Source organism: Schistocerca americana, chromosome X (genome assembly GCF_021461395.2).
Source record: "Schistocerca americana isolate TAMUIC-IGC-003095 chromosome X, iqSchAmer2.1, whole genome shotgun sequence".
Lineage (NCBI taxonomy): Eukaryota > Metazoa > Arthropoda > Insecta > Orthoptera > Acrididae > Schistocerca > Schistocerca americana.
This window is the reverse complement of record NC_060130.1, coordinates 899,544,807-899,569,848: the sequence shown is the minus strand read 5'-3', so window position 1 is coordinate 899,569,848 and position 25,042 is coordinate 899,544,807. Positions and strand designations below refer to the sequence as shown.

The 25,042-nt window shown below is 43.8% G+C and overlaps 1 protein-coding gene across 1 annotated transcript in view; it reads left to right on the top strand.

The window, feature by feature from the left end:
• The first annotated feature begins 4,614 nt into the window (after window positions 1–4,614).
• LOC124556381 (osmotic avoidance abnormal protein 3) overlaps window positions 4,615–25,042 on the top strand; it is a 373,479-nt gene continuing 353,051 nt past the window's right edge. The window contains exon 1 of the mRNA XM_047130344.1: window positions 4,615–4,801. The gene's annotated coding sequence lies outside the window, so the exon portion shown is untranslated. The remainder of the gene's footprint in view (window positions 4,802–25,042) is intronic.

Here is a 25,042-nt window from a genome sequence, read left to right as displayed (position 1 = left end):
AAATATCTCACGAAATAAGCATCAAACAAAAAAACTACAAAGAACGAAACTCGTCTAGCTTGAATGGGGAAACCAGATGGCGCCTGAGTTGGCTCGCTAGATGGCACTGCCATAGGTCAAACGGATATCACTGCGTTTACATATTCGTGTAGTACGTAAAGAAATATGAATGTTTTAGTTGGACCACTTTTTTCGCTTTGTGATAGATGGCGCTGTAATAGTTAAAAACACATAAGTACGTGGTATCACGTAACATTACGCCAGTGCGGACGGTATTTGCTTCGAGATATATTACCCGTGTTAAAATGGACCGTTTACCAATTGCGGAAAAGGTCGATTTCGTGTTGATGTATGGCTATTGTGATCAAAATGCCCAACGGCCGTGTGCTATGTATGCTTCAGCCACATGTGAAACGTCAGCCACGACCTGCAACAAATGATGATATACAAGTAGGTGTTGTAGCTGCTGTCGCGGCTAATCCGCACATCAGTAGCAGACAAATTGCGCGAGAATCGTGAATCTCAAAAACGTCGGTGTTGAGAATGCTACATCAACCTCGATTGCACCCATACTGTGTTTCTATGCACCAGGACTTCCATTGCGATGACTTTGAACGTCGTGTACATTTCTGCCACTGGGTCCAAGAAAAATTACGGGACGATGATAGATTTTTTGCACGCGTTCTATTTAGCGACGAAGCGTCATTCACCAATAGCGGTAACGTAAATCGGCATGATATGCACTACTGGGCAACGGAAAATCTACAATGGCTGCGACAAGTGGAATATCAGCGACCTTGGCGGGTTAATGTATCGAGCGGCATTATGGGAGGAAGGATAATTGGCCCCCATTTTTTCGATGGCAATCTCAATGGTGCAATGTATGCTGATTTCTTACGTAATGTTCGACCGATGTTCCTACAAGACGTTTCACTGCATGACAGAATGGCGATGTACTTCCAACATGATAGATGTCCGGCACATAGCTCGTGTGCGGTTGAAGGGGTATTGAATAGCATATTTCATGTCAGGTGGATTGGTCGTCGAAGCACGTTCACCGAATCTGACGTTCTTTTTGTGTGGAAAACTGAAGGATATTTGCTATCGTGATCCACCGACAACGCCTGACAACATGCGTCAGCGCATTGTCAATGCATGTGCGAACATTACGGAAGGCGAACTACTCGCTGTTGAGAGGAATGTCGTTACACGTATTGCCAAATGCACTGAGGTTGACAGACATCATTTTGAGCATTTATTGCATTAATGTGGTATTTACAGCTAATCACGCTGTAACAGCATGCGTTCTCAGAAATGATTAGTTCACAAATGTACATGTATCACATTGGAACAACCGAAATAAAATGTTCAGACATACCTAAGTTCTGTATTTTAATTTAAAAAACCTACCTGTTACCAACTGTTTGTCTAAAAGTGTGAGCCATATGTTTGTGACTATTACAGCGCCATCTATCACAAAGCGAAAAAAGTGGTCGAACCAAAACATTCATATTTCTTTATGTACTACACGAATATGTAATAAAAAATGGGGGTTCCTATTAAAAAAAACACAGTTGATATCCGTTTGACCTATGGTAGCGCCATCTAGCGGGCCAGCCATAGCGCCATCTGGTTTCCCCCTTCAAGCTAAACAAGTTTCGTTGTTTGTAGTTTTTTCGTTTGACGCTTATTTCGTGAGATAGTTGGCCTGCTAACGATCAATGGACCACCCTGTATACATTCGAATGTTACTGCTGCTGCATGAGAAGCCATGAGCTTATTGTTGTGTTGTGTTACAGGCATAGAGTGTGACCTTATCGTTTTCTGGTTACGTTTAGGCCTAGTGCCCACTAGGTGCGTAAACCCGCGACAAAGCGTTGCACGATTTATCACGCGCAGAGCAGTGGCGGACGAAACGGTCGTCGGTTGTCTTGCAATGTCAAGCGACGAAGCACAAGCTACAAATCAGTTTGAATCTTGCGATATCTCTTGCCCTGTAAACTGCACTAAGTAAAAACTAACTAAAGCAGGAGTGGAGGCGTGCTGGTGTCGCACGCCAAACCTGAAAACGAATATGCGGGTGGAGTTTCATGGTTCAAATGCCTCTAAGCACTATGAGACTTAACATCTGAGGTCATCAGCCCCCTAGACTTAGAACTACTTAAACCTAACTAATGTAAGGACATCACACACATCCATGCCCGAGGCAGGATTCGAACCTGCGACCGTAGCAGCAGCGCGGTTCCAGACTGAAGCGCCTAGAACCGCTCGGTCACAGCGGCCGGCTGGAGTTTCATCGCCAAGTAGTTTCTTAGACCTTTTCTGAAGGAATCTGGCCAGTTCAAGTTAAATTCCATTCGTTTCTAAACCTTAAAATATCGAAGGAATTTTGTAATAACAAAAATGAAGACAATTAAAATAGGATTTTATCTTTAATTAGAAGATACGTTTACATAAAGGATCTACTTACGTAATTTGAGCTAATGGGAGAATTAACAGTCTCGTAAAAACATTGCTGATGTCCTCTACGGTGACTCGTTGCAGTATTTTATTTCACGAATCGATAAATAAGTTTCATTTTACAGTATCATATATATATATATATATATATATATATATATATATATATATATATATATACTGAAGAAGGAACATACAGGCTAAGAGCAAATAGTGAAATTCAACAATACACCAGCATATATTCGGATATGAAAAAACGCAGATTAAAATTTTATGGGCATATTAAAAGAATGGATGCTACCAGACTAACTAAACAAGTAGTGGAATTCTACGAAAATCGAAGTAAAGCTAAATTTGAGACAATAAAATGAATTGCTGCTATAAAAGAGGACATGAAAGAGGCAGATATAAAACAAGATGAAATTCAAGACAGAAAATTATTTAGGCAAAAAATTCATGACTGGGTAGTTGGTCAAGCTGAAAAACCAAAGAAAACTGGAACCACATGGTCTGATGAAAGGAAAAGAGCTCATTCCGAGAGAATGAAAACAATTTGGGCAGAGAGAAAGTCTAAAAGAAAATAACTGAATGCCCCGTGATTGTACTTCGCGTGGTCCAGTAGGGCCCAAACGTGAATAATAATAATAATAATAATAATATATATATATATATATATATATATATATATATATAAATGGTGTCGGTATCATTTAATAATACAGTAAACTGACAAACACCTGAAACTTGGGAGTACAATTTTAAGTATTTGCTAAATACAATTCTCAACAGATAATGTTGGACGCTTCTCTCTCTTGCCTCACTCCACAGCAGTACTTCTACTATAGTTAACGAGATGTAAAGCTGTAAATGTCTGTACGGATCTTTTTTTTCAGTTGATATTGTTAAAACTCTGCAGAGCCTTCTTTGTTTATCTCTATGTTGTGTAGAAATGGTTCAAATGGCTCTGAGCACTATGGGACTTAACAGCTGATGTCATCAGTGGTTCAAAATGGTTCAAATGGCTCTGAGCACTATGGGACTTAACATCTGTGGTCATCAGTCCCCTAGAACTTAGAACTACTTAAACCTAACTAACCTATGGACATTACACACATCCATGCCCGAGGCAGGATTCAAACCTGCGACCGTAGCGGTCGCACGGTTCCAGATTGAAGCACCTAGAACCGCTCGGCCACACCGGCCGGCCTGTTCTGCAGAAAAGTAATACATTTTACACTGTAACGACAATATAACTGTCAAAGATACTAGACAGTGGCCTTTCTTCACTCAGATGTTCTTCCTGAAGAACACATCAGTCCAGACAACATTCAACGCAGCATTAACGATGAAACGGAAAGCTTTGCTTCTGATGACGAAGGTATATGGAATAACGAGATTGACTCGAATGAAACCTGTCGTAGTGAAGAGCATTTTACCAATGATGGAGATAATTTAGAAGAATATAGATGATATTCAGAGACAAGCGTCAGAATATGAAACCCAGGCAACACTTACAATGCAAAAAAAAAAAAAAAAAAGTTTCAAGCGCCCGTACAGAAGTAAGATTCAGAAGATGAATTATGATGAGAAGTTACTTGAAATTGAAAATACGAAGCTTTCCCTTATTCAAGGAAGGCCTTACAAAGTGAGTATAGTTAATATCAGTTTTTGATGACTATGTTGCTACATCTGTGTGAAGTTTCTTCGTCTAGCACACTCTGATTTCATCGGACGACATTGTCAGCAAAGGACGCGCTGTTGTCGCGCAATATGACGCACAACGTGCAACGATCTGTGGCATATTTACGCATACAGTGGAAACGTAGCCTTAGTTTGTCAAGGTCATTGCCTGTCAACTTGAAATCGATCAACGGTAGAACTTCTGCGCAAGTGTAATTTCCCCGCTCTTGTCAGCAACAAAATAATTTACGTAATATTCTTAGAAGAGGAATAACAACATGATATGTTAACTAGTATTTAACATGTGAAATCAAGTATGTATAAAAAAGTCTGTGCGGAAATGTAAAGTGAAATGCATCCGTAATTCGCCAGCGGAACTGTTGTCGCAACGTCTCTGGGGATCGATACGCGCATGCGCAGTGACAGCTACATTCCAGACGGTTATTCAAAGGCGGCTAAAACAGCGCACGCCGTCGACGATTTGAACGCTCGCTAGCCGCTGGAAAGGATCATGTTCGCCGAAGTCTGACTGTGCCAATTATTCTCCTCGGAAGCTTACAGAGATGCATTTAGTAACAAAGATGTTCCTGACAGCAGACCAATAACATTGTAACATAACTATACAGTACAAATTTCCCTTGAAAAAGAAACATCGTCTCAGGTGAGTTTGATACCCGACTTTTTGGTACGGAACTGGCGGGGATGTATCTATTTCATAAAATTACTCCATGCTACAGCATTTCTGTTTCACTGCTTCCTTCACGCGTTATAAATGCTATGTTTTGTTAAAGCACAATCGTTTGACTAAAATCGCACATCACACTATTTTGTTAACAGGTATACGATTTCCTGATTATATACGATATCTCACAATGCCACAAGTAGCACATGTCAGGTGGATAGTGATATTTATATTTTAAATGTCTCTGATGTAACTACGACATGGCAAAATAATGATTAATTCAGATACATATATCGCCGTCAATTCGAAATCACATAGTCATCTGTTTTGGCGCATTAGATGGTGTACTTGTACGCAAGCTCTAAAGTCAAGGAAAGATTTACGTAGCAAGTGTATAGCAGAAGCGTTATTTTCTGTAACAGCTGCTAAACTGTGGCAAGGCCGCAGTCGGATCTTTGGGTACGACTCACGACCCTCAGGGTCAGCTCCGCATCTTAATGAAGCAAGGTGGCCACGCGACGTTGCAGAGCAAGGTCGCCGGCGCCAAATCAGCTGTAGCAAGCTTTCGCGTTTCCAAACAAGCGGAGCGAGCAATTTCGCGGAATTTGAAAAGCGCTTTACGTTCCTTTAGGGTCCGAGTGTTTTGTTCCTATATGGCTCTAGAAGTCCAAATTTTCAGATCACATTACTCACTTTGAGGAGCATTGCTCACGAAAAGCAAAGGAGAGGTTTCGAATTCCGCTGTGGCACACAGTTCAGTCCTCCGAAAAATTTCATTATTCGCGTAATTTAGCAACTAAGACTAAGAATTTAAAGTGATTCAAATGTCTAGCTATCATGAATTAAATTCAAACAAAATGAGGTACGCCGCTGAACTCTGAATGTTCGTCGTGACACGTAAATTAAAATACTGATGCTTTTTCCAGAGAAATGGATTTGAGACCTTGCTAGACGTTCCGAATGTGGTTTACCGTGTTTTCCTTAAATCAACCGAGACGAATGCTTGGATGATTTCTTACATACATCAGGGCCGCTCCCTACAACTGATTTACCTCCGTCTAGAATCACTACATCCTTGACAAAAACGATAAAATCTAAGCTTCTTTTTTCGTTAAACTTGTGTCTATTGTTTCCTTTCATTTCATTTTGGGAATAACGTGTTTTCTGCTGGTATTATGTTACACTATGAAGCTTTCAAATATCTGGGTTCGAGTATCGCTGCAAAACATAGTTTCAGCGCCTCAGATATATCCGAATATCTCAAAGCATGGAACTTGGGCATTGTGTATCACGCCCAAGTAGACTGTGGGGGACTGTAATATGTATGTGTATGGATGCACATATGTGAATGTGTGCATGCGTGCGAACACGCGCGTTTGTGTGTGTGTGTGTGTGTGTGTGTGTGTGTGTGTGTGTGTGTGGTTGTTGATTGTTTATGTGTGCGATTGCATGACTGTAGGTTAAGTTATGCGCTACGTTTGTGCTAGACTTCATATCGAGACTTTGTATTCAACTCAGGAAGTTGGCACACTTTCTATTGATTAGCAACTATACATTTGATGAACAAAGACAGCTGATTAGACTACTTTTCGTTACTAGTATTACTTCCAACTAAATACAGCCTCAAAGCGCGGTTTGAAAAGCTCGATCACGGAGATGAACCATTCGATATGTGTGAAGAACTTAACGGCTCGCTGAAGAGAGTAGGAACGCATCATGTAGGGTCATATTACTCACTGGACTTCATGTAAATGTTCAGTCTCTGGTAACTGTTGAATTAAGGACTCTTACTCTCAGACTTTCTCTGTCTCTTACTCTTCTCTCTCTCTCTCTCTCTCTCTCTCTCTCTCTCTCCCTCCCTCCCTCCCTCCCTCTGTCCCTGTGAGATGGTGCCACACTCCTGGCGTACGACTATTACTGCATTTTGGTCCACCCCCAACTCTTTTACGTTAATCAGCTCACTACGCAAACTCCGTTATCTCCAATTCCTCTTTGATCTGAAAATGGCTTGATCGCTTGCAAGAGTGGCAACAAGCCAGCACATAAATAGTCTTTCCTGCTGCTTTTCAAACCAACAACAGATGTGAGCACAGTGTTTTGCTACAAATATTGATACAAATCCGTGAACTATTTCTTTAGATTTTTTTTGCCATTGTTAAGGAAGGACGTTATTCTTTTCTGAATTGACACGCGGTTCTATCAACTAGTCTTATGCTGGCCCAAATGGCTTTTTTTTGTACCTCAGTCTGTCGTAGCTCGTAATAAAGGATGCTTGGAAAACTAGGCATTTTTCGGTTTTGTGAATTTATCTACATCCATCTACATGTGAGACCCAACTCGCTTTATTTGTTCATGAGACCCAGAAAATATTAGATACAGGCTCCCAGGTAGATGCTATTTTTCTTGACTTCCGGAAGACGTTCGATACAGTTCCGCACTGTCGCCTGATAAACAAAGTAAGAGCCTACGGAATATCAGACCAGCTGTGTGGCTGGATTGAAGAGTTTTTAGCAAACAGAACACAGCATGTTGTTATCAAAGGAGAGACGTCTACAGACGTTAAAGTAACCTCTGGCGTGCCACAGGGGAGTGTTATGGGACCATTGCTTTTCACAATATATATAAATGACCTAGTAGATAGTGTCGGAAGTTCCATGCGGCTTTTCGCGGATGATGCTGTAGTATACAGAGAAGTTGCAGCATTAGAAAATTGTAGCGAAATGCAGGAAGATCTACAGCGGATAGGCACTTGGTGCAGGGAGTGGCATCTGACCCTTAACATAGACAAATGTAATGTATTGCGAATACATAGAAAGAAGGATCCTTTATTGTATGATTATATGATAGCGGAACAAACACTGGTAGCAGTTACTTCTGTAAAATATCTGGGAGTATGCGTATTTCATTTGAAGTGGAACGATCATATAAAATTAATTGTTGGTAAGGCGGGTACCAGGTTGAGATTCATTGGGAGAGTGCTTAGAAAATGTAGTCCATCAACAAAGGAGGTGGCTTACAAAACACTCGTTCGACCTATACTTGAGTATTGCTCATCAGCGTGGGATCCGTACCAGATCGGTCTGACGGAGGAGATAGAGAAGATCCAAAGAAGAGCGGCGCGTTTCGTCACAGGGTTATTTGGTAACCGTGATAGCGTTACGGAGATGTTTAATAAACTCAAGTGGCAGACTCTGCAAGAGAGGCGCTCTGCATCGCGGTGTAGCTTGCTCGCCAGGTTTCGAGAGGGTGCGTTTCTGGATGAGGTATCGAATATATTGCTTCCCCCTACTTATACCTCCCGAGGAGATCACGAATGTAAAATTAGAGAGATTAGAGCGCGCACGGAGGCTTTCAGACAGTCGTTCTTCCCGCGAACCATACGCGATTGGAACAGGAAAGGGAGGTAATGACAGTGGCACGTAAAGTGCCCTCCGCCACACACCGTTGGGTGGCTTGCGGAGTATAAATGTAGATGTAGATGTAGATGTACATCCATGCTCCGCAAGCCACCTAACGGTGTGTGACGGAGGGTACCCTGAGTACCTCTATCGGTTCTCCCTTCTATTCCAGTCTCGTATTGTTCGTGGAAAGAAGGATTGTCGGTATGCTTCTGTAAGGGCTGTAATCTCTCTGATTTTATCCTCATGGTCTCTTCGCGAGATATACGTAGGAGGGAGCAATATACTGCTGGACTCATCGGTGAAGGTATGTTCTCGAAACTTTAACAAAAGCCCGTACCGAGCTACTGAGCGTCTCTCCTGCAGAGTCTTCCACTGGAGTTTATCTACCATCTCCGTAACGCTTTCGCGATTACTAAATGATCCTGTAACGAAGCACGCTGCTCTCCGTTGGATCTTCTCTATCTCTTCTATCAACCCTATCTGGTACGGATCCCACACTGCTGAGCAGTATTCAAGCAGTGGGCGAACAAGCATACTGTAACCTACTTCCTTTGTTTTCGGATTGCATTTCCTTAGGATTATTCCAATGAATCTCAGTCTGGCATCTGCTTTACCGACGATCAACTTTATGTGATCATTCCATTTTAAATCACTCCTAACGCGTACTCCCAGATAATTTATGGAATTAACTGCTTCCAGTTGCTGACCTGCTATTTTGTAGCTAAATGATAAGGGATCTATCTTTCTATGTATTCGCAGCACATTACACTTGTCTACATTGAGATTCAATTACCATTCCCTGCCCTATGCGTCAATTCGCTGCAGATCCTCCTGCATTTCAGTACAATTTTCCATTGTTACAACCACTCGATACACCACAGCATCATCTGCAAAATGCCTCAGTGAACTTCCGATGTCATCCACAAGGTCATTTATATATATTGTGAATAGCAACGGTCCTATGACACTCCCCTGCGGCACACCTGAAATCACTCTTACTTCGGAAGACCTCTCTTCATTGAGAATAACATGCTGCGTTCGGTTATCTAGGAACTCTTCAATCCAATCATACAATTGGTCTGATAGTCCATATGCTCTTACTTTGTTCATTAAACGACTGTGGGGAACTGTATCGAACGCCTTGCAGAAGTCAAGAAACACGGCATCTACCTGAGAACCCGTGTCTATGGCCCTCAGAGTCTCGTGGACGAATAGCGCGAGCTGGGTTTCACACGACCGTCTTTTTGTAAACCCATACTGATGCGGAAAATGCTCTCGTTTCCGTAGTGCAAGCTATCTTCGACGACCATGAAACAACATCAACTGCGATATAGTGCGCTCTGAATGGTTCGTTAGCAACATTGTGATATAGTGAGACAGGTAGGAGGAAAACCCCGTTACGTGCATGGCCAGACTCGGCCAATAGTATGCAAAACGCCAATACCCCGCATGTCAATACAGGATACACAACAACAGTATTTTCTGTAGATCTGCCAATCCGAAATGATTGCAACAGCATCTCCCGTTGTTGGACAAACATCTTTCGGAGGCCAACCGTGCTCTGCTCTGGCGATGTTGTTGCATTCTTTCGGCCACCAGTATGTCACGAAGTTTAACAGTACGTTGATATGCGACAAGACTTGCGGAAGTCGAATTTGCGGAACAATTATTCGCTGCCGTCTTTACATGTTCGACCTAAATCGATTTTCCTAGCTCGATCAAATATAAGTTTTCAGAGCGTCAGCTGCTTTACGCAAACGGTATCTGTAAACTAATTTTTCGATTTCGTCTGTACAGTGAATTACGGTTCTCAAATGGTCAAATGTGTGTGAATTCCTAAGGGACCAAACTGCTTGGGTCATGGGTCCCTAGACTTACACACTACTTAAACTAATATATGCTAAGAACAACACACACACCCACGCCCGAGGGAGGACTCGAACCTCCGGCGGAAGGGGCCGCGCATTCCGTGACATGACGCCTCAAACCGCGCGGCCACTCCGCGCGGCTGCGGTTCTCAATACTTTCGTAATGTTTATAGTGAAGAGAGAGTATGTTTTGTTTGTGTCTGTTTGTGAACTCACACGGAGTAGGAGGGTCCACAATAAAAGATGGTTCAAATGGCTCTGAGCACTATGGGACTTAACTTCTGAGGTCATCAGTCCCCTAGAACTTGAAACTACTTAAACCTAACTAACCTAACTACATCACACACATTCATGCCCGAGGTAGGATTCGAACCTGCGACCGTAGCGGTCGCTCGGCTCCAGACTGTAGCGCCTAGAACCGCACGGGCATAAGAAAAGATGTTTAAAAACCTTATCCACGACAATTAATGTATCATAAGCTGTTTTACTAACCCAGTCCAAAGTACAGTCGTACTGGAAAAAGTATGCAGTGTACACTGGTGAAAGATTATTGTAGTCCAACGTTTTGAAGGTCTGTAATGGGTAGAAAATATCCTAATGATTAGATATTTTTATGTTCTTGAGCGTAAAAAGAGCAAATATTTTGATGATAGCTACTGATAGTGTACGCAGAGACAACCCTAGTCCATCCGTTCTCGGATTCAAGTACTTTCTTGGCGCCCCCTGATAGGTTAACCAGCTAAACCAGCCCCAGCATTTAAAAAAATTATTGGGATGCTAATTTTGTTGTAGTATTTACACAAAAACAAATTTATTGTTACGCATTCCAAAAAAATACTTACTTTAGAAGATTTAGCTTTCGCTAAATTCTTGACAAACTAATGTCAGTTCAGTTTACGGGAGGGCCCAGCTGAACAAGTGAGTCACAAGTGTTTGTAAGTCTGTCACTCATACAGAACGGATCCAGTTTCCAGTTACATCTCTCTTCTCTTCTCTTCTCTTCTCTTCTCTTCTCTTCTCTTCTCTTCTCTTCTCTATATATTGGATGTCTCTCCTAAGAGTGGATCACGGGGTCCCGGGTTCGATTCCCTGCCGGGTTGGCGATTTTCTCCGCCTGGGGACTGTGTGTTTGTGTTGTCCTCATCACCTCATCACCTTTCGGGTAGTGGCGAGACTGGAAATGGAAAGATTGTAACTTGTGCGGGCGCTGATTACCATGATGTTGAGCGCCCTACTAACCAACATCATCATCATCACCTCCAAAGAGTCGTCTCGCACATTTTCTCTGGTGTTTCGGCATATATCTGCAATTTCGTTTTTGCGTTGTGTAGCTGAAGTCAGCCCAAACAACTAATGGTTGTCATGTCTTCCATGCGACGGCCAGTGTCAACAGAAAGTGTCGGTTTATCTCCCATTACAAACACAATTATTTTTAAATCGGAATTTGCCGACGAGATGCTGCATTCATAAAACGACGTATTAACAGTTGCTCGCAGCAGTTATGATGGTATCTGAGCAACGTGTTCCTGTATACTGGCCTTTATATCAGGTAGGGACTGAATGTCTCCCTGGCCAACACGGCCTTTTAGATATCCCCAGAGCTAAAAATCAGATGGATTCAAATCAGGTGATCTGGCAGGCCATACGTTTGGGAAATCTCTGGAGATAACGTGTTCGTGCAAGGTTTTATTAAGCAGATCTTACACTGAGCAAGTCTCATGAGGTGTTGCCACACCTTTCATGAAAACAGTGGTTTCCACGCAGTTGAGTTCTTCCAAAGCGGGAATCACATGCTATAGAAGAAGATCCTGGTAGCTTACAGACATCACGGTACATCTGACACGCCGCCTTGATCTCCCTTCAAGGAAGAGAGGACCTAGAATAAAGGTGCTTGTGAATCCACACTACACAATCACATACTGCGAGTGAACTGGCTCTTCGTGCACAACACGCAGTTTAATAGTACCTCAAATTCGGCAGTTATTCACTGCACCCTGTTGTGTAATATATGCCTCGCCACTCCATAGAATATTGCTTGGGCACATGTCGTCTACTTCGATCCTTGTCAGAAACAGAAGAGCAAATTCAGAACGTTTCTGCGGATCATGAGGTTTAAGATGTTGCACCATCTGTATCTTGTACGGGTACCAGTGCAATACAGCCTGTGAAACTTGCCATACTGTTGACCATGGAATGAACAATTCTCGCGACACTATCACTGTCTAGGGCACGTGCTGCATAGTCAGTTATAGCAACAATAACTTCGTCAATAATTTCCATCGTGACAACTCGACTTCAAAAATTGGTTCAAATGGCTCTGAGCACTATGGGACTTAACATCTGTGGTCATCAGTCCCCTAGAACTTAGAACTACTTAAACCTAACTAACCTAAGGACATCACAGACATCCATGCCCAAGGCAGGATTCGAACCTGCGACCGTAGCAGTCGCGCGGTTCCGGACTGAGCGCCTTAACCGCGAGACCACCGCGGCCGGCAACTCGACTTCCTTTTCCAGTTGGCATACCAAGCTTATCCGTGTTTTCGAGTTTCATTATCATCTTCTTTAAATCATTTAGTGACGTCAGGCCTCTCCTCAGACCGTCCAGTCGATGCTACTCTGTCAATGCAGCACTGTAATTGCTGCCATTCACATAAAACAAAAAATGGCTCTGAGCACTATGGGACTTAACAGCTGATGTCATCAGTCCCCTTGACTTAGAACTACTTAAACCTAACTAACCTAAGGGCATCACACACATCCATGCCCGAGGCAGGATTCGAACCTGCGACCGTAGAGGTCACGTGGTTCCAGACTGAAGCGCCTAGAACCGCTCGGCCACTCCGGCTGGCCACATAAAACAGTTTCACGAACAGCGCACGGTCTCTCTTTCGATAACCATTCTGGTTACTCAATATAAGGCTTGTCAGACGAGAGCGGCAGTGTCATAACGTCATACAAACAGTGTACAGCGCCAGATTTGCACCTGGTGGCCATAACTGTAAATCATTTTTTCCAGCGTAAATCGGTTCCGTACTAACGCATTAGCAAATCTACCAAGTTTCGCTGCCATACGATAATTACAGCTCACACTGAACCTCCGTGAGCAGCAGTAGAAGTGGTTAAGAGGAAAGGCATTGGACAAAAAAAGGAGTGGTCACGGTGTTGAACACAAAAAAGTAGGAATGTGCGTGCTTGTTAACGGACGTATCCTCGGATCGAATCATAGCGCCATAAACGAAGCGTGTTTCAGATTCCACGTTTAACTGCAGGTCGCTCTTTTCCCTGTTGGAGAACTGACTAGGGAGACGTAATTCGCAGAAGTGACGTCCAATGGAAACACACCAGCACACAGAGCCACACGAAATAATCTAAACATATACAGTCTGCAGAATGAGATTTTCACTCTGCAGCGGAGTGTGCGCTGATATGAAACTTCCTGGCAGATTAAAACTGTGTGCCCGACCGAGACTGGAACTCGGGACCTTTGCCTTTCGCGGGCAAGTGCTCTACCAACTGAGCTACCGAAGCACGACTCACGGCCGGTACTCACAGCTTTACTTCTGCCAGTACCTCGCCTCCTACCTTCCAACCTTTACAGAAGCTCTCCTGCGAACCTTGCAGAACTAGCACTCCTGAAAGAAAGGATATTGCGGAGACATGGCTTAGCCACAGCCTGGGGGATGTCCCGAGTTCGAGTCTCGGTCGGGCACACAGTTTTAATCTGCCAGGAAGTTTCATATCAGCGCACACTCCGCTGCAGAGTGAAAATCTCATTCTGGAAACATCTGCAAGGTTCGCAGGAGAGCTTCTGTAAAGTTTGGAAGGTAGGAGGCGAGGTACTGGCAGAAGTAAAGCTGTGAGTACCGGCCATGAGTCGTGCTTCGGTAGCTCAGTTGGTAGAGCACTTGCCCGCGAAAGGCAGAGGTCCCGAGTTCGAGTCTCGGTCGGGTACACAGTTGTAATCTGCCAGGAAGTTTCATATAGTCTGTTGGGAATTTTCCGTTACAAACATTTGTGACATGTAGAGGTAGTGAGTACAATATTTTGAATACCCATGTCCGGAAACGTCGTCCAAGAGGCTACAGATTGTCAAAGTTACAGGTGCCGGGGTAATAACATGATGATGTTACACATTTTCTAGGGTGATGGAGGAGAATAAATGTATCAACTCGAGGTAATGGTCTCTGTACCGGAAACATACGTGTCGAAATTTATAAGCGAAAACCGTTCTCATACCTCTGACGGTGGAACACATGTACTGGTACAATTGTTGCTAAGATTGGAGGGTAGGCAAAAAAAAAAAAAAAAAAAAAAAAAATGGTTCAAATGGCACTGAGCACTATGGGACTTAAGATCGCAGGTCATCAGTCCCCTAGAACTTAGAACTACTTAAACCTAACTAACCTAAGGACATCACACACATCCATGCCCGAGGCAGGATTCGAACCTGCGACCGTAGCGGTCGCCCGGTTCCAAACTGTAGCGCCTAGAACCGCACGGCCACTCCGGCCGACTGTGCAACACATCTCCTCTATTGAACAAGTGCTCATAGCTCATAAGGCATGGATGTTACAGCCCACAATTACTAGACATTTTTTTCTTGTTTTCGTCTGTGCTACCACCTTCTAAGGTGCATACCCTACATTCCTAGCAACAACAGTACCAGTATATGTATTGCACTGTCAGAGATATCAGAACGGTTTCCGCTTATAAGTTCCGACTCGTACATTTCCTGTATCAACCTCAATTTGATACATTTGTCCTTCTCCATCAACCTAGAAAGTTTGTAACGTCATCACGGAATTACCCCGTATATACATACATTTACAGGCACCGGCGCCTATTACTTTATTACTTTGACGCTCTGTAGCGTCGTTGGATGACGTTTCCGGACATGGGTTCCTATTCAAAATATTACGTATTCACTCCCCTCTACAATACCTAGAAGTTTGTAACGTGAATTTCAGAACAACCTGCATACATACATTCCACTTCTACAGTGCTTGTTATTTAAAGTCCCCACCGCCTTTTTCTGCCTGTATATGAAGGTTAATCCCTGGAACTACTGTAGTAATTTTTGATAACGTTTTCACTAATAGACACACTGATTCACGAGGAAGCTTCTTGTATATAATTTATAAATATTTGTCGCAAATTGGCTGAAATATGATGAATTACATTCCCACGACGCGCTTTTCTGTCTGTATGTGAAAGCTACTCGCAAAAACTACTGTATGGATTTTGATACTCGCGACGCACTGGCAGACCGGCAGACCGCCCCGTGGGCAAATGAGCGGCCGCGACGCCTTTGATGCGAGGTTCGCATTGTTAGCGGGTCGCGGTCGGGCAGTGCAATTACGCCTTCAGACGCTGCAGTACGCCAGCAATTGGAGTGTACTGCTTGGATCGTTTAATTTTAAGGGGCACTGCGTAGAGTTGCGGATAAAAATCTGTGAACAACGTTGGGTAAGTGAAAATATTTATTTGCAGAGGTAGTAGAATGGGCTAAAAAAAAGAAAAAAAGTCCAATAAACATGGGCTCTGAAATGCATACGTGAGGAGCACTTGTTCATCCGTGAACAACGTCACGTAAGTGAACATATTCACTTACCTGACGTTGTTCACTGATTTATTACGCGTAACTCTACGTAGTGACCCTTAAACAAAATCGTCGCTACGCCATACAAGTCGTCCGCGGCCGTAGATACTTATAAGAGAAACTCCCAATTTCTCCCCCCCCCCCCCCCCAGATTTAGTGGTAAAAGGGCCCAGTGGACAGCCCGTGATAAACTCTACACAGGTCTAGTATGAAAACAGTAAGGTGGTGTACCAAATTGTGACAAAAAAAAAAAAAAAAAAAAAACAGAACCAGAACGGTCCAAGCACAAGAAGTATAACATAGAGCAGTCTAGACTAGCCATGGCGTCGTGGTTAACGCCGGTACGGTAGCTCAGCGTGTTCGGTTGCCGGCTGTGGCCGAGCGGTTCTAGGCGCTTCAGTCTGGAACCGCGCGACCGCTACGGTCGCAGGTTCGAATCCTGCCTCGGGCGTGGATGTGTGTAATGTCCTTAGGTTAGTTAGGTTTAAGTAGTTCTACGTTCTAGGGGACTGATGATCTCAGATATGAAGTCCCATAATGCTCAGAGCCATTTGAATCATTTTTCGTGTTAGGTCAGAGGGTTTAGCTACCCTCTGCAATAAAAAAACTGAGTGAACGGATCAACGAACAACCTGCACGGATGTCATCGGACGTCCGCCACGACCAAATTCAACGAACAGTATAGAACAAATAAAAAAAAAGAAAAAAAAGAAAAGGGGGGTTAGCTTCTCTCTGTAATAATAATAATAATAATAATAATAATAAAACTGAGTGCATGGGTCAACAATGAACCTGATTGGGTGTCACGGGGCGTCCGCCGTGGACGAATACAGTGAGCAATAACGAACAAAATGAGATTTTTAAGAAAGTGGTCACGGTGTAGGACTGTAAAGTGGACTAGCCGTGTTCAACGCTCCCTCGTGTCAATTCTTCTTCCGCTGTTCTCTGTATTCAAATTTGTGTCTGTGTCGTGGTGTAACATTCGTTTGCAACAGCGATGTGTGAGGTAGCCACCTAGAAAAAGTGTTGACTCTGCACAACTACTCTATTAGCAGCCGGAAGGAAGTGGCTTTCGAATGGTAACCGCAAACGTTTGATAACAAGGTGACAAGTCAGCCGAATCCTCCATCGGAAAATACGTTCGGTGTGTCATACACGACATTAGTCACAGTACGCGTGTCATATGATAGGAATCTCTTATCGGCGCACCTAATTTGTAGGCCTGGTGAGTGAGTGAGATATGCCTCCTTGTCCGGTTTAGCTGTTCGTATGAATGTGACTGTGATCCCTTCTAAGGAAATGATGAAAACATAATAGTTTGTCACATAAGCTGCAACAAATGAAGGCAACAGTTTCACAATCACACAGTTTCTCTGTACTCTGTCGAGATATACGTTTTTAACGTTTTTCAAATTGCATTCAGTTTTGGAAGTTTTGACTATCGATTTCCTTGGTTGTAACATAGTTCAAACCAGTTTATTTGTTGCTTTCATTTCCATGAGACGTCTGTGTAGTATCTCGCCTGCTCTCACTATTCATCACATTTACAGGGTTATTACAAATGATTGAAGCGATTTCACAGCTCTACAATAACTTTATTATTTGAGATATTTTCACAATGTTTTGCACACACATACAAAAACTCAAAAAGTTTTTTTAGGCATTCACAAATGTTCGATATGTGCCCCTTAAGTGATTTGGCAGACATCAAGCCGATAATCAAGTTCCTCCCACACTCGGCGCGGCATGTCCGCATCAATGAGATCGAAAGCGTCGTTTATGTTAGCTTGCAGTTCTGGCACGTTTCTTGGTAGAGGAGGTTTAAACACTGAATCTTTCACATGACGCCACAGAAAGAAATCGCATGGGGTTAAGACGGGAGAGCGTGGAGGCCATGACATGAATTGCTGATCATGATATCCACCACGACCGATCCATCGGTTTTCCAATCTCCTGTTTAAGAAATGCAGAACATCATGATGGAAGTGCGGTGGAGCACCATCCTGTTGAAAGATGAAGTCGGCGCTGTCGGTCTCCAGTTGTGGCATGAGCCAATTTTCCAGCATGTCCAGATACACGTTTTTTTCGCAGAAGAAAAAGGGGCAGTAAACTTTAAACCGTGAGATTGCACAAAACACGTTAACTTTTGGTCAATTGCGAATTTGCTGCACGAATGCGTGAGGATTCTCTACCGCCCAGATCCGCACATTGTGTCTGTTCACTTCACCATTAAGAAAAAATGTTGCTTCATCACTGAAAACAAGTTTCGCACTGAATGCATCCTCTTCCATGAGCTGTTGCAACCGCGCCGAAAATTCAAAGCGTTTGACTTTGTCATCGGGTGTCAGGGCTTGTAGCAATTGTAAACGGTAAGGCTTCTGCTTTAGCCTTTTCCGTAAGATTTTCCAAACCGTCGGCTGTGGTACGTTTAGCTCCCTGCTAGCTTTATTCGTGGACTTCCGCGGGCTAAGCGTGAAACTTGCCCGCACGCGTTCAACCGTTTCTTCGCTCACTGCAGGCCGACCCGTTGATTTCCCCTTACAGAGGCATCCAAAAGCTTTAAACTGCGAATACCATCGCCGAATTGAGTTAGCAGTCGGTGGATCTTTGTTGAACTTCGTCCTGAAGTGTCGTTGCACTGTTATGACTGACTGATGTGAGTGCATTTCAAGCACGACATACGCTTTCTCGGCTCCTGTCGCCATTTTGTCTCACTGCGCTCTCGAGCGCTCTGGCGGCAGAAACCTGAAGTGCGGCTTCAGCCGAACAAAACTTTATGAGTTTTTCTACGTATCTGTAGTGTGTCGTGACCATATGTCAATGAATGGAGCTACAGTGAATTTATGAAATCGCTTCAATCATTTGTAATAGCCCTGTACTTGCGACAGCAATTTATTCTTACCACATGACTCATATTCTATAACCAATGTATAGTATGAGAACTGCCAAAACTACAGAAGAGGGACCGATGACCGTAGCAGTCTGGTCCCTTTAATCCCACAAACCAACCAAGCAACTACAGAAGAGAACAAACATTTCAATGACCAGACGGACAGTTCATAATGTGGTAAAAAAAATAAATAAAGAAATGGTACACCGGAGTTTTGACCCCGGCTCATCTTCTTTGCAATCCAACAACGCGATCACTTTACCACGACGCCGTGGTTCTTCCATTTGGCTTGATGTTGTACTTGTTGAGCTTCGACCGCCCACTGTCCCTGTTTTGCTTTTTTTCACACTTCAGTACACGTTCTTCCTGTTGATCTGTGTTCAGTTTTTGACGAGCTGTCCACTGAGTCGCCTTACCACTATATACGAGGGGAGTGTGATAGGGAGTTTCCCTTGTTAGTGCTACCCGTACGAAGCCAGGACGGTTCACTCCTGTAAAATAATTAGTAACGTAGTAGCTTTTAGTACAGTGAATAATTAACTTAGTGATAGAAGCTGCGGTCAGTCTTCAGGGCCCCGCTGTAGCCGGCGTCCGGACTCTCTTGCATCCTCCACTGCTAAAGATAAAATGAGCCTCTCTTCAATTAAACAATGGAAATGAATAAATACTTTCTCAGTCGAATATACCTTCTCTCTACTGCAGAAGAGAGATTTCGGCCGCTAGGACCACATTTCCAGAATCGATAATGAAGTGTTTACACAAAAAAAAAAAAAAAAAAGAAATGAGTGTATGGCATCGTTGGCCGGGAGGCACCATTTGGGGAAGTTCGGCCGCCAAGTGCAAGTCTTATTTCAGTCGATGCCATGTTGGGCGACTTGCACGTAAGGTGATGAGGATGAAATGATGATGAGGACAACACAACAACCGGTCCCTGAGCGGAGAAAATCTCCTAGCCGGCCAGGAATCGAACTCGCGCCCGCTTGCATGGGAGGCGAGCACGTTACCACCTTTTTTTTTCTTTTTTTCTAATTTTGTTCAGTATACTTCGTTGCGTTTGGTCTATGCGTACGTCACATGGCGTGCGTTAAAGTTGATCGTTGATTCCTTTACTAAGTTTTTTTTATTACAGAGGACAATCGGCCCTCTGACTGAACAAGCTGAGCTACCGTGCCGGCACCGCCCAGCTAAGCAGGCGGACTGTGGTTACACAAATAACCAGACATGGTATTGGGCAATCAGTCTATGAAAACCGAATTTGGGAGCCCAATGTAAATATAGGTATAAAAAGGACAATATAATTTGTAAATATGTAAGGGGCGTGTACAGCGTCAGATGTTGAGTGTCGCTGTGAAGCACACGGAGATGCTGCGTACGCATGTTAGACAGCGTTATCAGCATCTAACAGAGTTTGTAAGGGAATTCTTTGTTGGTCTCTATTTGGTCGGCTAGTCGAATCGTGCAATATCAATATTTGTGAGACATTCTGATGTGACAGTGGCCCATGTTCTATTGCACGCGACCGTGAGGGCAAGCGTAGTCATTATGAAGGTTCAGGTCCACTACGTCTGACCTCCACAAGACAGGATCACCATATTATGTGCCAAACACGTCGTGATCCGTTCACATCTGTGCCTGCCATCCGAAGGAAGGAAGAGTATGGTTTAACGTCCCGTCGACATTATGGTCATTAGACATAGAGCACAAGCTCGCAATGTTTCAAGGATGGGCAAGAAAATCAGCTGTACCCTTTCAAACGAACCATCCAAGCACTTGCGACTTGAGCAGTTTAAGGATCCAAGGAAAACCTAAATTTGGATGGCCGGACACGGTTTTGAACTGTCGTCCTCCCGCATACGAGTTCATTGTGCGAACCACTGCGCCATCTCGCTCGGTGCCTGAAATCTCAGAACAAGTAATAAATAGACTTCCTCTAACGTTCTGAGTCATCCTGCACTGTGGTCGGAGACCACCAGCAGTCGTACTAGGGAATTACCATCCCATGCGTAGACTGCCGTTAACCATGCAACATAAACGGCTGCGTCTGGACTGGTACCGTGACCGGGAACCGAACTGATGGTGAATGACATCGCATTTTGTTCAGAGATGAATTGCGGTTCTGCACTACCACGGACGGCCGTTGTCGGCGAATATGGCGGCTTCTTGGGGAGAGATCTCATCCGTACGATGCTTTGGAGAGGCCTGGAGGTGTCATGGTGTGGGAGCCATCGGGTATGACTTCAGGCCACCGCTGGTAGTGATCGAGGGAACTCTGACGGCCGGCCGGAGTGGCCGAGCGGTTCTAGGCGCTACAAATGGTTCAAATGGCTCTGAGCACTATGCGACTTAACTTCTGAGGTCATCAGTCGCCTAGAACTTAGAACTAATTAAACCTAACTAACCTAAAGACATCACACACATCCATGCCCGAGGCAGGATTCGAACCTGCAACCGTAGCGGTCGCTCGGTTCCAGACCGTAGCGCCTAGAACCGCATGGCCACTCCGGCCGGCTCTATGTGCTACAGTCTGGAACCGCGCGACCGCTACGGTCGCAGGTTCGAATCCTGCCTCGGGCATGGATGTGTGTGATGTTCTCAGGTTAAGTAGTTCTAAGTTCTGGGGGACTGATGACCTTAGAAGTAAAGTCCCATAGTGCTCAGAGCCATTTGAACCATTTTTTTGAACTCTGACGGTACAACGGTAAGTTACGGACTTCCTGCACCACCATGTGCTACCTCTCATGCGACAGTATCACGGTGATATTCTTTAACAGGACATTGCTCTTCCACACAGGACACGTGTGTCTGCTAACTGTCAGCGTGATGGTGAGTCCCAGGTAGATCATAGGAGTATATGGGATCAGGTCGGATGTCAACTCCATCCCAGTGCCTATATCTAGGATTTCAAGGGCCAGTTACAACAGTTGTGGGCCAGTTTGCCTCAGAGGAGGATACAACAGCTTTATGATATCCTTCCCAACCGAATCAGTACACACATCCAGGTCAGAGGGGATGTAACGTCAGACAGACAAGTGCGCTCACACTGCCAAGTTATCTGTAATTTTGCTCGAGTTTTTATATCACTGCTTTATCAGCCTGAGGCGTCTTCGGGTAATCCAGTGGTTAATGTGGCTGCCTGCGAAATGCAGAGGAGATCAGAGTTTGAGTCCCGGTTTAGCACAAACTGTCAGTATTTAAATGATTTGATAACGTATGCAGTTGTCATTTTTCTTACAGAGACTAGTAGGCAAATGTACCATCGCCGAATATTTTTACAGATTCCTGGAAACGGTTTAAGGCTGAAATTGTACAACAGTACAACTAATAAAGAAAAAGTGACAGCCACAGGCGGTCTCAAATACTTTATACAACTTATCACACGTGTTGACCCACATTCAATGAAAATTTTCATTGTTCACGATATATTCACTACGTTGCGGACCTCTGATCGGCTTTTGTTGATTTAATTTCATTTAATAACATCTCCATTGATTTCACCCCCACCATCCGTTAATTTCATTTCAGTAAAGCTAATCCAATTTATTTAATGCTCTAATTATTTTATCCAGCCACGTGTAATATTATGCAAGTTCGATTCTTTGGCAGTTGTTCTTCCGTGCCACTCGACTTCTGTAACTAAACGAACAAACGTGCAGTCAGAACTACACTGAAGAGCCAAAGAAACGAGTACACCTGGGTAATAAATATCGTGTAGGGCTTCCTCGAGCACGCAAAGGTGCCGCAACACGACGTGTCATGGACTCGAATAATGTTTGAAGTAGTGCTGGAGGGTTCTGACACCATGAATCCTGCAGGGCTATCCATAAATCGGTAAGAGCAAGACGGGGTGGAGATCTCTTCTGAACAGCACGTTGCTAGGCATTCCAGATATGCTCAATAATGTTCATGTCCAGGGAGTCGGGTGGCCAGAAGAGTGTTCCTGGAGCCACTCTGTAGCAATTCTGGACGTGTGGGGTGTCGCATTGTCCTGCTGGAATTTCCCAGGTCCGTCAGAATGCACAATGGATATGAATGGATGCAGGTGATCAGACAGGATGCTTATTTACGTGTCACCTGTCAGAGTCGTATCTAACCTTATCAGGGGTCCCACATCACTCCAACTGCACACGCCCCACCCTATTACAGTACTTACACCAGCTTGTACAATCCCCTACGGACATGAAGGGCTCATGGATTCATTAGGTTGTCTCCATACCCGTACACGTCCATCCGCTCGATACAATTTAAAACGAGACTCGTCCGACCAGGCAACATGTTTCCAGTCATCAACAGTCCATTATCGGTGTCGACGGGTCCAGGCAAGCCGTAATGCTTTATGTTCTGCGGTCATCATGTGTAAACGAGTGGGACTTCGGCTCAGAAAGCCCATATCGATAGTGTTTCGTTGAATGGTTCGCACGCTGACATTTGCTGATGGCCCAGCATTGAAATCTGCAGCAATTTGAGGAAGGGTTGCACTTCTGGCACGTTGAACGATTCTCTTCAGTCGTCGTTGGTCCCTTTCTTGCAGCATCTTTTTTAGGCCGCAGCGATGTCGGAGATCTGACTTTTACCGGATTCCTGATATTCACGGTACACTCGTGAAATGGTCGCACGGGAAAATCCCCACTTCATCGCTACCTCGGAGATTCTGTATCCCACCGCTTGTGCACCAACTATAACACCACGTTCAGATTCACTTAAATCTTGATACCCTGCCACTGTAGCAGCAGTAACCGATCCAACAACTGCGCCAGACACTTATTGTCTTAGATAGGCGATGGCGACCGTCGGGTCGTATTCTGCCTGTTTACATATCTACATCTACATTGACATCTACATCTACATGGATACTCTGCAAATCACATTTGAGTGCCTGGCAGAGAGTTCACCGAACCACCTTCGCAATTCTCTATCATTCCAATCTCGTCTAGCGCGCGGTAAGAACGAACACATGTATCTTTCCGTACTAGCCCTGATTTCCCTTATTTTATCATGGTGATCGTTTCTCCCTATGTAGCTCGGTGTCAAAAAAATATTTTCGCATTTGGAGGAGAAAGTTGGTGATTGGAATTTCGTGAGAAGATCCCGTCGCAACGAAAAATTCCACCCCGAAACCTGTATCATTTCAGTGACACTCTCTCCCCTATTTCGCGATGGTACAAAACGTGCTGCCTTCTTTGAACTTTTTCGATGTACTCCGTCAATCCTGTATGGTAAGCATCCCACACCACGCAGCAGTATTCTAAAAGAGGACGGACAAGCATAGTGTAGGCAGTCTCCTTAGTTGATATGTTACATTTTCTAAGTGTTCTGACAATGAAACGCAGTCTTTGGTTAGCCTTCCCCACAACATTTTCTGTAGGTTATTTCCAGTTTAAGTTGCTCGTAATTGTAGTTCCTAGGTATTTAGTTCAATTAACGCCCTTTAGATTTGACTGATTTATCATGTAACCGAAGTTTAACGAATTTCTTTTAGCACTCTCGTGGATGAACTCACACGTTTCGTTATTTAGAGTCAATTGCCAATTTTCGCACCATACAGATATCTTTTGTAAATAGTTTTTCAATTTGATTGAGCTTCTGATGACTTTATTAGTCGATAAATGACAGCGTCATCTGCAAACATCCTAGGACGGCTGCTCAGATTGTCTCCCAAATCGTTAATACAGATAAGGAACAGCGCAGGGTCTATAACATTACCTTGAGGAACGCCAGAAATCACTTCTGTTTTACTCGACGACTTTCCGTCAATTACTACGAACTGTGACCTCTCTGACAGGAAATCACGAATCCAGTCACATAACTGAGATGATATTCCATAAGCACGCAATTTCACTACAAGCTGCTTGTGTGGTACAGTGTCAAAAGCCTTCCGGAAATCCAAAAATACGGAATCAATCTGAAATCCCTTGTCAATAGCACTGAACACTTCATGCGAGTAAAGAGCTAGTTGTGTTTCAGAAGAACCATGTTTTCTAAGTCTATGTTGACTATGTGTCAATAGACCCTTTTCTTCCAGGTAATTCATAATGTTCGAACACAATACATGTTTCAAAATCCTGCTGCACATCGACGTTAATACTATGGGCCTGTAATTTAGTCGATTACTCCTACTACCTTTCTTGAATATTGGTGTAGCCTGTGCAACTTTACAATCTTTGGGTAGGATATTTCATCGAGCGAACGGTTGTATATGGTTGTTAAGCATGGAGCTATTGCATCAACAAACTCTGAAAGGAACCTAATTGGTATACAGTCTGGACCAGAAGACTTGTTTTTATTCAGTGATTTAAGTTGTGTCACTACTCCGAGGAAATTTACTTCTACGTTACTCATGTTGGCAGCTGTTCTTGATTCTAATTCCGGAATATTTACGTCATCTTTTGTGAAGGCATTTTTGAAGGATGTGTTTAGTAACTCTGCTTTGGTAGCAGTGCCTTCCATAGTATCTTCATTGCT